This window comes from Petaurus breviceps, unplaced genomic scaffold (genome assembly GCF_028583685.1).
Source record: "Petaurus breviceps papuanus isolate PSGF00001 unplaced genomic scaffold, PetGlider_PUasm1.0 90842, whole genome shotgun sequence".
Classification (NCBI taxonomy): Eukaryota; Metazoa; Chordata; class Mammalia; order Diprotodontia; family Petauridae; genus Petaurus; species Petaurus breviceps.
In genome coordinates this window covers 5,300,909-5,316,290 of record NW_027187358.1, presented here as the reverse complement: position 1 = coordinate 5,316,290, position 15,382 = coordinate 5,300,909, and the positions used below count along the sequence as shown (strand labels likewise).

The window sequence follows — 15,382 nt, the reverse complement described above, 5'->3', positions numbered from 1 at the left end:
CATTGGGCCTAAAATTAGGAAGATGAGTTCAAATTTGGCCTCAGACACTTACCAACTGTGTGATCCTGGGCAAGTCACTTAACCTCTGTCTGCCTCAGTGCTTGGCACATAGAAAACACCATATAAATGCTAGTTGTTATTATTACTTTTATTTACACCTAAGCTTTATTCAGCATAGTCTAAGAAATAAACTAACTACCCTATAGTCAAATTGCCAGGACCAAACCTGGTCTGTGTGAGCCCAGAGTGTTTAGGGGGTGAGGAGGGGCTTTTGGGCCATGGGTGACACTAAAATGAGAGAAATATGAATGAGAACAGCTCTGAGACACCACAAGACATCAATTAAATAAGCAGAGACAGTACAAAAGGGAAAGGTTGAGCAAATCAAATGGGACTGGAAGACAGTGTATGGAGGAGAGAAATTTAAGAAATTTAATTTCCATTACTGTAATGAAGTAATGAAGGAGTAGACTTTGGACCTAGGTCTTCTGACTCCAAATTTCTGACTCCTTTTACAATACCATTCCAACCAAAATCTAGATCTGGATGGGAAATGGTCCATGGGGGTCTAGAGGTGGGCACTATTACAGAACCTAGAGAGCTGGTCTTCCTCAATTACTTCAGGCATTGGCCTGATTGGACAAGTTAGTAGGAGGGATGAGAGGACTGGAAAAGGTTTTTTTTGGGGGAACTGGAGCGTTAGCCTCTCTATAGCAAAGGGAATCTGACATGGGAGAATTGGGGTGTCAGCCAGAAAGCCTTTTCCTCTTACTGCTTCCTGATATAATCTGATGATTCATCCTCCCCCCAGGGAAGGGTTTGAGGTAGTGGGTTGTGGGCATACAAAGAGATCTGAGTTCACACACCTGGGATTGATAGTTGGAACTGATTGGATGAGAAAGGGAAATAGATTGATTACGCATAAACGGGTTATAAATATTTGTCTAATAACTAGGGGTTAGGGGGTGGGGTGGGCTAGGGGATGAAATAGAGACAGGGCAAGTCTTTGAGAAACATAAGTAATATCCATTTTGGGGAAGTTACCTGGGAGAGCTTCCCTTGCTCTCTCTCCCCCCCCTTTTAAAAGATAATTATTTTTAGTTTTCAACATTCACTTTCATAAGATTTTGAGTTTAAAATTTTCTCCCTCTTTCTCCTTCCCCCTCCACAAGATAGCAAGCAATCTGATAGAGGCTATACTTATACATTCATATTAAACATATTTTTACCTTAGTCATGATGTAAAGAATTCTGACTAGTAGGAGGGACCATGAGAAAGAAGAGACAAAACAAAACAACAAAAAAAAGGAGAGCAAATAGTATGCTACCATCTGCATGGAGATTCCAGAGTTCTTTCTCTAGATGTGGACAGCATTTTCCATCTTGAGTCTTTTGGAGCTGTCTTGTAGTGCTGAGAAGGACTAAGTCTATCAAAATCAATCATCACACAATGTTGCTGTTACTATGTACAGTGTTCTCCTGGTTCTGCTTACATCACTCAGTATCAGTTCATATAAGTCTTTCCAGGTTTTTTCTGAAGTCTGCCTGCCCATTGTTTCTCATAGCACAATAGTTTTCCATTACATTCATATGCTACAACTTATTCAGCCATTCCCTAGTTGATAGGCATTCCTTCAATTTTCAATTCTTTGCCACCACAAAAAGAGCTGCTATAAATATTTTTGTACATGTGGGTCCTTTTCCTTTTTTATTTCTTTGAAATACAGACCTAAAAGTGGTATTACTGGGTCAAACAGTATACACAGTTTTATAGCCCTTTTGGCATTGTTCCAAATTGTGCTCCAGAATGGTTGGATCAGTTCATAACTCCACCAACAATGCCAATTTTCCTACATCTTCTCCAACATTAATAATTTTCCTGTTTTGTCATGTTAGCCAATCTTATAGGTGTGATATGGTACCTTAGAGTTGTTTCAATTTGCATTTCTCTAATCGAGTGGTTTATAGCATTTTTTTTCATATGAGTATAGATAGCTTTAATTTCTTCCTCTGAAGACTGCCTGCTCATATCCTTTGATATTGATAGATATTGGTATCCATATCAATTGGGGATTGTCTTATATTCTTATTTGACTCAGTTCTCTATATATTTTAGAAATGAGACCTCTATCAGGGCATTGGCTGTAAAAATTGTTTCCCAGGTTTCTGTTTCCCTTCTAATCTTGGTTGCATTGGCTTTGTTTGTGCAAAAACTTTTAAATTTAATATAACCAAAATCATCCATTTTGCATTTCATAATGATCTCTATCTCTTGTTTAGTCATAAATTCTTCCCTTCTCCATAGATCTGACAGGCAAACTATTCCTTGCTCTCCTAGTTTACTTATAGTATCAGCCTTCATATCTAAATCATGAATCCATTTTGACTTTATCTTGGTGTAGGGAGTGAGATGTTGGTCTATACCTAGTTTCTGCCATACTATTTTCCAGTTTTCCTAGCAGTTTTTGTTAAATATTGAGTTCTTCTCCCAGAAACTGGAGTTTTTGGATTTATTAATTAGTAGATTGCTATAGTCATTGATTATTGTGTTTTGCATACCTAATCTATTCCACTCACCTACCATGCTATTTCTTAGCCAGTACCAAGTACTTTTGATGATTGGTAATTTAAAATACAATTTAAGATCTGGTACAGCTAGGCCACCTTCCCTAGCATTTCTTTTCATTAATTCCCTTGATATTCTGGACCTTTTGTTCTTCCAGATGAATTGTGCTATTGTTTTTTCTAGCTCTATAAAATAACTTTTTGGTAGATTGATTGGTATGGCACTGAATAAGTAATTTTATTTAGGTAGAATTGTCATTTTTATTACATTAGCTCAGCCTACCTATGAGGAACTGATGTTTTTCCAGTTATTTAGATCTGACTTTATTTGCATGAAAAGTGTTTTGTAATTGTGTTTATATAGTTCCTTGGTTTGTTTTGGCAGGTAGGCTCCCAAATATTTTATAATGTCTACACTACTTTTAAGTGGAATTTCTCTTTCTATCTCTTGCTGTTGGGTTTTGTTAGTAATATATAGAAATGCCAATGATTTATGTGGTTTCATTTTATGTCTTGCAACTTTGCTAAATTTGCTTATTATTTCAAGTAATTCTCTAGGATTCTCTAAGTATACCATCATATCATCTGCAGAGAGTGATAGCTTTGTTTCTTCTTTGCCTATTCTAATTCCTTCAATTTCTTTTTCTTCTCTTATTGCTAAAGTTAACATTTCTAACATTTCTAGTACAATATTGAATAGCAGTGGTGATAATGGGCATTCTTGTTTCACCCCTGATCTTACTGGAAATGCTCCTAGTTTATCCCCAATAAATATAATGCTTGCTGATGGTTTTAGACAGATACTAGTTATCATTTTCAGGAAGACTCCATTTATTCCTATGCTCTTTAGTTGTATTTCATCAAATGCTTTTTCTGGATCAATGGTCTCTCTCGCTGCCTTTTCTGAAACAACAAAAACAAAAAGAATTCTTTTCCTTGGTTCAGCCTTCCCTAGGGAGGGGGTGGACTGAGTACATTCGCTTCTCTTATCTGACACCCTTGGGGAGTGGGTCGATCTCCTAACACTAGGCCTCAACAAAGTATTTGTTGAACTGTTTTGATAAAACTAGTGATAATAATGAAAATAATTGACATTCACATCCTTTGGTAATTCCGCCTCCTCACTCTCCCTTATCCCTCATATCTAATCAGTCCCCAAGACTCTTTAGTCCTCTCTGCACAGCTTTTCTCCTCTTCTCTCCACACAAAGGGCCACTTCTAGTTCAAGCCTCCATTATCTCTCTCCTGGACTGTTGCAACTGCCTCCCCAGGTGGTCTCCCTAGCTCATCTATCCCACCTCTATTAATTATCCTCTTACCTCCCAAGGCAATATTACCAAAACATGTGACTCCCCTGTTCTGGAAATTCCAGTGGCTCCCTATTGATTCAATATCCAAATTTCTGTCTTTGGCATTTAAAGTCTTTCATGATCTGCCTCCAACATCTCCTTCTAGTCTTGCTATGCATTTATTGCCTCCCCAGAGGTGGCTAGATAGTGCAGTTGATAGACCACTGGGCCTAGAGCAGTGCAGTTGATAGACCACTGGGCCTAGAGTCAGGAAGACCTGAGTTCAAATTCAGGCTCAGACACTTACCAGCCATTGGACAACCGAAAAACCAGAGGGTGACTCACTCTTTCTTTAGCAAAGAGAACCTGATATGGGGGTGTTGGTCTCTCTATCTCCATTTAACCTCTGTCTGCCTCAGTTTCTTCACTTGTGAAATGTAGATCATAATGGCACCCTTCTCTCAGAGTTGTGAGGATCAAATTAATATTTATAAAGCAAATATTGGCGTGTCTGGCATAGAGTAGGTTGTTAACAAATGCTTACTCCCTTCCCTCAGTAAAGCTAACCTTTTTGCTGTTCCTCATCTGTCATCTCCCATCTCTGAACCTTTGAATAACAGGCTGTCTGTCCCCGTTCCTGGAATACATGTTCTCCTCAGCTCCATCTCTGATAATGCCTAAGTTTCCTTTAAATCTTGGCTTAGACACCACCTTCCTCATGAAGACTTCCTTTCCCTATCTCCCCTCTCCTTCAAATTGTCTTATGATTATTTTTTTATATACTAATATAAAAATATTTTAAAAAATGTTCTCCTCTACTAAGGAACATAAGCTTCTTCTAAGCACAGGCTGTCTCGATTTTTGACTTTGAATCTCCAGCAGCTAGCACAGTCCCTAGCATCCAGGAGGAATTAAATTAGTGGGTTTTTTTTTTTTTTTGAGAATTGGTCTATGGTCAAAACACTGTCCATTGCCCTGTAGCATCTTGCTTACCTTGGTGATGGGCTTTCCTGAATTTAGCTAAGCTGACACTTGGATCACAGACACATTGTTGGGATTCTTCCTGAAGTCTTGTCAGCTTGTGAGGACCCATTTTGGTTGAAACTTGCATTCCTCTGCTGGAGCTGTAGAGAGCTGAGGAGTCACCTTCACTCCATGATGAGGCATCAGAAGAGAACTGGAGTGGGTGATAACTGTATTATTCTGATGGACCTGGGATTCACCAGTGTGGGTATTCCCTCTCCCAATACAGATCATGAAAGGAAGGAGACCAACATTTATTAAGCAAGGACTGTGTGCCAGACACTATGCTAAGCAGTTTATGAATATCTCATTTGATCCTTATAATAACCTTGGTTAGTAGGTGCTATTATAATCCCCATTTTACAGTTGAGGAAACTGAGGCAAACAAGGTTAAGTGACTTGCCCAAGATCACACAACTAGTGAGTGTCTGAGGCCAGATTTGAGCTCAAGTCTTCCTGATTCTGGGCCTGGTCCTCCAACCCCCGTGCCACCTAGCTGTCCATCCTGGCCCACTCTTGCTCATGTACTCCCATGGGCATGGGCATAGATGGAACTCCCAGGGACCCTTATCTAAGGGAGTCCAACCAACATGCTCCAGACCTTCCCTGAGTTCTTATTACCTGAGTAGCCATGGTTCCTTTGGCAATATATTTTTCTGATGATGTCCTTTATGTTTTTTTTTTCTTGCATGATCCTCCATCTGTGATACATGGTGACCTGCTCCCTCCTACCATCTCCATGACCCTTGCAGTGATTCTTAACTTCACTTCTCAAAGGCTGTAGTCTTCCACGGCTTGCAGCCATACACCATCACCGGCTGAAACACTGATGGTGAAAATCAGAAGAATTGTTTCAGGAAGAAGTTTGGGGTCATTAAAAGAACTGGGCGATTTTCCCAAAGATGATAATACAGTCTATTCTCCTCCTTCCCCTCTTCCATTCTGGGCCTAACTTTGTGCAGTCTGTGTCTGTCTAAGATGTTCCATCCCACTGCTTAAGATAGACTGGACAGAAGGTACGCTTCCTCCACTTACATGGGTAGTTAGGTCAAACTGTGGGATCATGGAACTCGTTTAGAAGGCTCTTCATTGTTCCAGGGCTTGATATGATCAGCCTTGCTATGTCACCTGCCAACTAGATCATACCACCTAGAGTGATCCCTCTTCAATTTGAAATCAGTGCTGGATTTTCTCCATGATTAGTGGTGAACATGTTTGATAAGCAGTAGGTGATGTTATTGTTATTAATATTAATGGTATTTTATGGTATAAAACATATAATTTTATACCTTCCAACTGTATTTGTATATATGTATGCGAGTATTTATAAACATACATATATACATACATTTGTAGACAATTTATGTATATACAGGTTGTCCCAGAAGTCTTGATGAAGTTGTAGATTTATGTATCTATATCTATACATACACACATACACATATAGACACATACCTACACACAGAGTATGTATATATGCATCAATATACATATACATGCATATATATAGAGAGAGAGAGGGAGAGAAAGAAAGAAGGAAGGAAGGAAAGAAAAAAGAAAGAAGGAAGGAAGGAGGAAAAGTAAACAGGGACTGGATCTATAATATCTATGACTTCATTAGCATGGCAAAGGCTCTACCAATTTCTCAGCAATTTATAGTCTTAGAATGTTGTCTAGAATCCCAATAGGTTCTAGAGGGTGACTTTCCCAGGGTCCTCAGCCAGCATACATCCAGCCATTTAGAGGAGTGAGGTGAACCTGGGTTCAGCACTCTATTTCCACGTCAGGTACACAACACATGTATATGTATGCATGCACATACATGTAGAGGTATATAAGAACACTGCATATGCATATATGCACACACATACACATGTCTTTCTGTGGATGAACACATTTTACACTAAGCTTAAGCTTAGTGTAAGGGCAGGGACCAACATTTCATCTGGACTCAGTTTTGTCCTCTACTTGTAGCCCAGTGTCCTGGAATGGAGTAGGTGATCGGTTGATGTTTGTAAAATTTTAATTCTTCTCCTCCTTCCTCTAGGGCCCTTAGCACAGAACTGGGCACACAAGGGAGTTTAGCTGGGACTTGTTGAATGAAACAGAACTGAAATAGGAGAAAACCTGGATTTGCTGTGAAGAAGACCTGTGCTTTCTGGTCCTGGTTCTGAATATTGTGTGTCCTTGAACAGGGTATATAATTTCTGAGCCTCAGTTTCCCATTCTGTAAAAGGAGGGGTTGGACTAGGTGGTCTCTAAGGTTGCTTCCAACTTTAACCTATAATTCTGTAAATATTGTACCGATTTTCATAGAATTGGAGTTACAGTAAAATGCACTTAATGATAAAACTTCTGTTGAATCTAAAGAGCATTCAGGATCTTGGGGTCTTTAGAATGAACAGTGCCCCTTACTAATGGAGGGCAGGAAATGTTTCCTTGGATGTGAATGTTCCAGATGGGTGGATTCTGGCTAAGCAGACATTCAACTTTTCAGTGCTTTTCTTAAGTCCTGCTCCAGAGGCTGAGTAGAAAAACTTTTCCTGAAATGGCTTTTCTCCAGTTCTTTCCAGGAATGAATGCCTGAGGGTGGAAAATTAGGAAGGGAGGAAAAAATCCCAGAATAGAACTGGTCCCCATCATGTTATGCCAGGCATTCTCTCATCTGAGAAGGAAAGGTGAGTGAAGGTCACCTACCTGACCCTACAGGGTGATGAAGAGAGAGGAAAGAAATGAAAGGGTTGGGAATAATCCAGAGGTTCATATTTGGTTCATAGCATGTCACCGCAGAATGGTAGAGCCAGAAGGGGGCTTAGACAGTTTTTCCAACCTCTTTGTTTTATAGATTCTTACTCATTGTCTCAGAGAGTGAAAATATCTTATCCAAGGTAATATAACTAATAAATGGAGGGGGCCCAAGCCAGTCGTCTCTTCATTTCTCACCCAGCTACATTCTTTTGGACTTTTCCATCATGGTCCCTTGTGCCCAGTACCATGCTTTCTCCCCCTCCCTTCAGCTTCCTTTTGTATATTGTATATTGGACTGTAAGCAACTTGAGGGCAGGGACTATCTCTATTCATATTTCTATCGGCAGCACTTAGCATGTTGCCTGGTACATAGTAGGTGCTTAAGGAATATTTATTGACTGACTGGCCAGAGTGACTAAGACAGCATTTGAAGTTAAGGTCTTGATTGATGCTAGAAGACAAATTCTTGGCAATAGCAATTATGCTGTCTACTCGTGTGACTGTGGGTAAGTCACTTCACTTTTCTGAATTTGTCTTCTCTACCTGTAAAATACTTTCAATTACAATGTTGTTGTGAAGTTAGTGCCAAACTGACTATGTATAAAGAAGGTAGGGGCAATATAAATGAGAGATTATCAACTAACCTTAAAGGGGGATCTGAAAACACTTCTTGCAGGAGGTAAGACTTTATCCCAGATTTGAGAAAGCCAGAAGGAGGAGATGAGGAGGAAGAAGGTTCTATGCATGGGAACAAAACAGTGAAAATGTCCAGACCAGGGATTATGGAGTATCACTTTGGAAGAATTGCCAGGAGGTCAGTGTCACTGGCTCACGAGTGGGCCTTTTCGGGGGGCAGGGTATAAGGTGTAGGACCAGTTTTCAAGAAATTTAGCAATTGGGGGAAGAGAGAACTTGGATATTGGCTGACTGGGCTATGAAGATCAAGACAAGTCTTTAAAAAAAAAATTTAAGGACTGAACAGACCTGAGTATGTTTATAGACATATTGGAAGGAACCAGTAATTGAGGGAGGGATTGAAAATTTGTGATGGGGGTGTCAGCTACTGCAAGACCTCAGAGTTGGTGTATGGTGGGGGGCTGTGGATAGAATGGTATCGAGGGCACAGATAGAGGGATTGGCTTAAGTTAGTGTCTTTTTCTGCTATTAGTGGAATGGAAAATAGGTCGGTGATGTGATAAGTTATTAGGAATGGAGGAGGCGTTCTGAGGGACTGTTTGTTTTTTTGTTCCCCGTGTTTATTGTTACTGTGCTAGTGTCTCGTGGGATCCCAGGATTCAGAGCTAGAAGGGATGGGACCGATCTTGACTCTAGCCCAGCCCTCTCATTTTACAGACGTTAGAAGTGTGACTATGTATGTGTGTATGTAGGTGTGCGTCTGTCAGGATGTGTCTGCTAAGTCCCCAGGCAGTGGAGGGCTATTTTTAAATGTGACAACACAGGCATCTTCCCTAAATGTGGCCCTCCTCCTCTCCCCTCCCCAAACACACACCTGCTGAGGTGTGGAGCCCCCAGGGGTGATTCCGTATCAGAGGTGTAGAAGCAGAGCACACCCTCTGCCACTGGGAGAAACATCCCTAGGCCCTCCATGTTGGTTTTTGGCCAAGCAGGTGCGGGGCTAGGGGGAGGATACCCCACCCCTCTTTAGGTTCCTTCAATCCTTAGATCACTCTGTGGGTGGGGCAGCCCAGGAAAATGGGGACAGAGGGGGCTGGTAGTCAAGGAGAGTAGAGGGGAGGTCCAGACAAAGTCCCAAACCTCTCTGTCAAACGAAGTAGTATTTGTAAAAGGCCTTAATACAGGATGAGGCAAATCACTTCACCACTGTCTGCCTCAGTCTCCTCATCTGTGAAATGGGGATAATAATAGTGAGGGGGTAATGTTGTAGGGACACACAATATTTGTAAAGAGCTTTGTAAACCTTAGAGTGCTATACAGAGTGCTACTTATTGTTATTATTACTAATGTAGCAATAAATCAATCAGTGCTTAATGAATGCTTATCCCTTTCCTCTTCCCTTCCCTCTCTTCCTCTTTCTAGATTATACCCAAGTTTGGTGAACATGGTTTTGACCTATGGTCACTCTCCTTCTCTAAAGTCTAAAGTCCTCAACCTGGAACTCAGGGCTTTCTACAATTTGGTCACTATCTATGTAAAAGAGGTAACGGATTTAAAGCAATTTACAAACCTTAAAAGTGTGAAGTAAAGGTTTAATAAATAATAATAATAGCAACAATTAGCACTTCACATTGTACTTTAAGGTTTACAAAGCTCTTTATAAATATTATCTCACTTGTCCCTACAAACATCCCCTCCCCCCAAGTGCTATTATCATTCCCACTTTACAGATGAGGAAATTTAGGCAGAGAGAGGTGAAGTCATTTGTCTCAGGTTACAGAACTAGCAAGTGGCTGAAGCTGAAGCAGAATCTGAACTCAGATCTTCCTGGTTCTTCTTCTAGTGCTTTTACCCCAATAGGCTCATTATTGTGTTACACAAACCTTATTATTCTCCAACCACTCCAGCATCATTTCCCCTTCTTGAAATGCCTTCTTCTGCTCCATCAGTCCTTTAAGGACTAGTCCAAATCGGTTGGTTGGTTGGTTGTTGTCTTTTGTTCTTGAAGAGGATCAATATGACGTCATTATGTTAGAGTTATGATGCATCTGACTGTGGCGGTCAGACCACCAGGGCGGGCACAAATAGTCAAATACGTGCCGACAGAAGCATTCTCTGATTATTCCAGCCCCAGCCACCCATTATCTCCCTTAGTACTAACACATACACACTCTCTCTCTATCTCTCTCTGTCTCTCTCGGATCCAAGAATTTAAGGCTAGAAGAGTCCTTAGAAATCCTCTAGTTCTATTCCCTTCTTTTATGGAAGGGGAGACTAAGGTCCCAGAGAAGGTAGGTGACTTGTCCAAAGTCACACAGGTAATTAGTGGCAGAGCCTGGATTTGGACATATGTTTATATGACTTCATAGTCAGAGTTCTTTCCCCTATGTGCTACTTACCTCCACCAAAAACATAATTTTTCTCTGTCTTCGAGATGTCTCTGATTAACTCTGAGAAGCATAAAGTCTTGGGAATTCTGCCAATTCCTTCCAAGACAGAGCAGGCCTTGATCCTCCCCATCTGTTCCCCCACTGTTCTAGCCTTTGGCAAACACAGATCCTGTGGGCTCCTCCTCACCTTGTTCCACTAATGGTATTGGTGTTGGTGGTGGTGGGGAGAATACCTTGCTGAAACAGGGGGGTGATACTGATGAGGAGGGACAGAGAAGGCTCTACCCAGTCTGGGGAATTTCCCTGTGCTATTAATACCCTTGGCATAGAGCTGAGAAAGTCCCACCTGGCCTCTCCTGGTACAGAATAAGCTCTGTAATTTCCACCTGAGGAGGGCTTTCTTTCTTTGTCCCTTCCCCTGTTATGTAGGTTAGACCGGGAGTAATTTAAATGCCAGGTCACCTAGCTTCCAGATCAGATCCTCTTGCTGGCTTCCAGGCCTCAGGCAGAGATAGCAACTGAAGAAAAAGGATGTTTCTCTCTCTGTCTCTGTCTCTCTCTGTCTCTCCCTCTATTCTTCCCTCCCTCCCTCCCTCTCTTCCTTTCCCTCCCTTCCTCCTTCTGTCTCTGTGACTATCCCTTTATCATTTAAGGCTCTTTACTGGAGGCCCCTGCAGCCTCCCCCAAGGAGATTACAAGAATCACCTTGCTGGAGTAGTGAGATGATTCCACCAGGCCCCTTCACGAGGAATAAGAGGAGAAAAGGAAAGGGAGAGACAGAGAGAGGAAACCAGATTTGGCCCCAGGCTATATCCTCTGGTCAATGGACCCCAGCGGCATCCAGGTCCTACAAACAATAGCCTAGAACACTTAGTCTGACCTCCACAGCCCTCCGCCATTTTGTTCTTGCCCATGTTTCAGCCCTAAGTCTTGCTATTTCCCTGTGTGCCCCACTGGCCAGTGGCCCCACTGCCCTACCCCAACCCTCCCGTACTGCACCATGCTCCTTCTAACCTCAGCACAAGGCTTGTGCTGCTCTACTCTTCCCTTTGTTTACCCACCTGGTTGTTAATACCTGCCTTCATGAAGCTTCTCTGAGCATCCCAGACCATGGTAATTATTCCCTTCTCTAGATTCTCTCAGCCAGTAGTCAAGGAATCAAGGAGACAAGTAGATACCGACTATCTGATCCATTGTCTTGCTCTCTTGTCCCTTAGAAAGGCCATGATTCTATGACCCTCTCCTGGTGCTGAGCACATGCACAGCTGCCCTCCACCCCCACACATATTGTAAGGGTCCTAGGACCCACGGGTACACACCTTGAGGACACGTATTATTTAATCTGTCATCTTTGTAGTCCCTGAACCCTGTAAGCACTTAATAAATATCGTTTAATTAATGTAATACAAACACCCATAGACATACACATACAGCATAGACATATATACAATATAAGAAGGCTCCCATGACCATTTCCTGTTTTTTCACTGGTTGAATCTCTGTCCGTTCTTGGTTTTTTTTTTTTTTTTTTTTTTTTTTTTTTTTAGGGAAAGGATGGGATTAAGAGATGCTGATACCCAGGATCCCAGAAGTCTAGCAACTATAACTCAGGTCCTCCCTTGGCTCTTCCAACGAGTTGTTGCTATTTCTCTCTACAACAGCAGCAAAAACAGCTTGTCTTATGTCCTGAGAATTCAATATTGCACCTCTCTTTTCTCACTCCTTTCCCCTTTTCCTCCCTGATAGGGATCTATTACATTATTTTTGCTATTTTTCTGATGCTTGTTGGCAGAGGCCCTTCCTTCCAGCCTTAGGGAATGACCCATCACTCCCTTCATTCACTACACCTGGGATGTGGGTTCAGCCAGCATTTTGAGAGGCTGGGGATTTTAGAAATCTGCTCCAGGTCTTATTAGGATAACTGGGGACCCTAAGGATAGGTGGACCTATCCTGGGATGCCCTAGAAGGGATATTCTTTTATGTATGTGTATACATACACACACATATATACATACACACCTACATATATATGTATGTATACACCCCCCCCCCCCACACACACATATTAGCATATCCTTACCCAAGAGAAACAATAGGTCCCACAAGAAAGGCAGACACCAGGCTAGAATAAGGAGCCCCTGTTTTGGAGTTCCAAACAATGTATTAACACACACTTGTGTTCTGAGGGTTATGGGGCAAATCTCAGGCCCAGTGGGGAGACAAGGTTTTCTGTGGGCTCTGGGAGCCAAAAGGGAAGGCATGGAACAGAGTGAGAGAATTCCAGAGCAGGGGACTTCTCCATCTTTCTTTTTCCTACTACCCTCCCCCACATATATCTACACATACCACCAGGACTATGACTTTATCCAGAAGCATAATTAATAATAATTATAATAGTGGTGGTGATAGCATTCTTGAGTGCCTACTATGGGCCAGTCACCACACTAAGTACTTTACAAAGTTTATCTCAGTTGATCATTGGAACATTCCAGAACTTGGAGGGTATTCCTGACTCAGAGCAACCCCTCCCCACCTCCATGTTCCCCCAAGTCAAACATAAGGTCTGGTGCTGAAACACTTATGCCCCAGCATTTTTGTTGTTCAGATGTTTTTGACTCTTTGTGACCCCATTTGGGGTTTTCTTGGCAAAGATACTGAAGTGGTTTGCCTTTTCCTTCTCCAGCTCATTTTACAGATGAGGAAACTGAGGCAAGCAGGGTTAAGTGACTTGCACAGGGTCACACAGCTAGTAAGTGTCAGAGGTCACATTTGAACTTAGGTCTTCCTGCTAAAATCCCATAATTACTCCCTATCTATTCTCATGCTAACAGCTCTAGTAGTCAGCCGGCATAGATTTGTAGCTTTCTATGCATGCCTCAATTATTTCGGACACACATACTTGATCATAAACCTGTAAACAGACAAAACTTTTCCATCTGCTGGAGCTTTTGTACCTCACCACGCTATGAGAAGACAGTGATCCCTAGAAGGAATCCCTCTGTGGGTGAAATTATAGCTCTATTCTATGATAGTCATATATTTTGCAAATAATCCTTGTCCTTTTCCCCCTCTCATACTACAGAGACTATTATTTGGAGAACTATAATTCCCAGCATCATTTATCCATAAAACATATTTCTCTGTCATTCCATATCGGATTTTATTTGCCACCAAGAATGTTATTATTCCCTCATCCCAGGCTGGGGAGTGAGGTGACTCCTATCTCCTACAACTGGAGTATAAGTATCATGTTATTACAGGGTCTTCTAATTCAGTATCTTTGCCCTAGAATCCCTTACTAACAATCCTTGCTCCCCCAACACATACCTTAAATCATTCCCAATCTGCTAATACACATTCCTTGGGAAATTCCACTAATCTCCGTCTTTGAAGCTGAAGTTTTGATGGAGAAAGTTTCTCGATTGAGCTGGTGATGCAAAGACAAAAGTAAATCTCTGCCCTCGAGGGGCTTATATTTTAAAGGGGAAGACAATGTGCAGTCAGCCACCAATAGAGTGAATAATAAATCCTGTAAGAGGTTGTTTGAATTATTCAAACTCTTTAGTGGTAGGTAGACTTATTTGATTTCAAACTGCATATTTCCATTAGACTGACACCTAGTATCATATTTAATAATAACCAAAATTTCAAATAGTATGAATTTGAATACATGTGACCACTTCAAAGGATTCGTTATTCATTCTAATAGGGACCTAGATGTATACATATATGCTTATATATATGTATACATAATATGTAGAAAATAAAGACAAGGTAGTTTTGAGAAAGAGTTGACCTAGATGGTCTCTGAGGTCCTTTCTAGCTCAAAAATATATTACCCTATGATTCTAGGGAGAATCATTATGGGAGATCAGGAAAGGTTTCACACAGAAGTCATTGTCTGAGCTTAGTTTTGAAGGAAAACAGTATTTCCAAGAGGTAGAAGGGAGGAGGGAGGCATAGGAAAAGATGGGCAGTACAATGGTCTGCAGATGGGAGATGGGAGAGTGCTTTTTGTTAGGCACAGAGAGAAAGCCATTTTGATTAGACCACAGAATATGGGAAGGGTAGTAATATCAACCAATCAATAAACATTTATTAAGTGCCTACTATGTATGTGTAGGGCACTGTGCTACAAAACAGGAAAGATGGATTGGGCCCAAGTTGCGGAGGATTTAAAAAGCAATCTGAAATTTATATTTTATCCTACAGGCACCAGGGAGCCGTTGGACTTTATTAATTAGGGGATTGAAATGGTCGGAGACATAAATAAATCTCTCATCCACTAGCTGAGTGGAGGATGACCTGGAGTAGGGAGAGATTTGAGGCAGGGAGACCTAATTGGAGGCTATTTCAATAATATAGAAGATAAGTGAAGATAGCCTGGACAAAGATGGTGGCCTTGTGAGTGGAGAGCAGAGTTTGTGGAGAGAACTGGTGTGTTTGTAATTATTAAACTCCACCACTGAGCTCACATACTCAATCCCCACTGTATATTCAACTGCCATTTAAAGGTCTATACTATAAGTCTATTATCTATAAACATACTAACTTCCAAAACAAAGAACCTTTGTTTATGAATACCTATAATTCTCCCCTCCCATTATCTACCACTAACAAATAATTCATTCCTCCTTTCCCCAAGACTGTTCCAGACCTCCCCAGGTCACATTTGACCCAAACACTCACTTTGCTTATTATAAATGTGGTCTCTAGCAAACCCAGACCTC

General features: G+C 41.3%; 1 long non-coding RNA gene across 4 annotated transcripts; it reads right to left on the bottom strand.

Annotated features, from left to right (window-relative positions):
- Window positions 1-10: 10 nt before the first annotated feature.
- Window positions 11-14,578, bottom strand: LOC138148780 (uncharacterized). 4 transcript variants are annotated; one of them, XR_011165172.1, is made up of 4 exons: window positions 13,980-14,578; window positions 5,499-5,703; window positions 4,848-5,031; window positions 11-3,468 (listed from the first exon to the last, which is right to left on the bottom strand). It is a non-coding gene; the product is annotated as an uncharacterized lncRNA (long non-coding RNA). The 4 variants fall into 4 exon arrangements; XR_011165170.1 differs by lacking the exon at window positions 13,980-14,578 and adding an exon at window positions 10,661-11,215; XR_011165171.1 differs by lacking the exon at window positions 13,980-14,578 and adding an exon at window positions 10,145-10,652.
- Window positions 14,579-15,382: the final 804 nt, after the last annotated feature.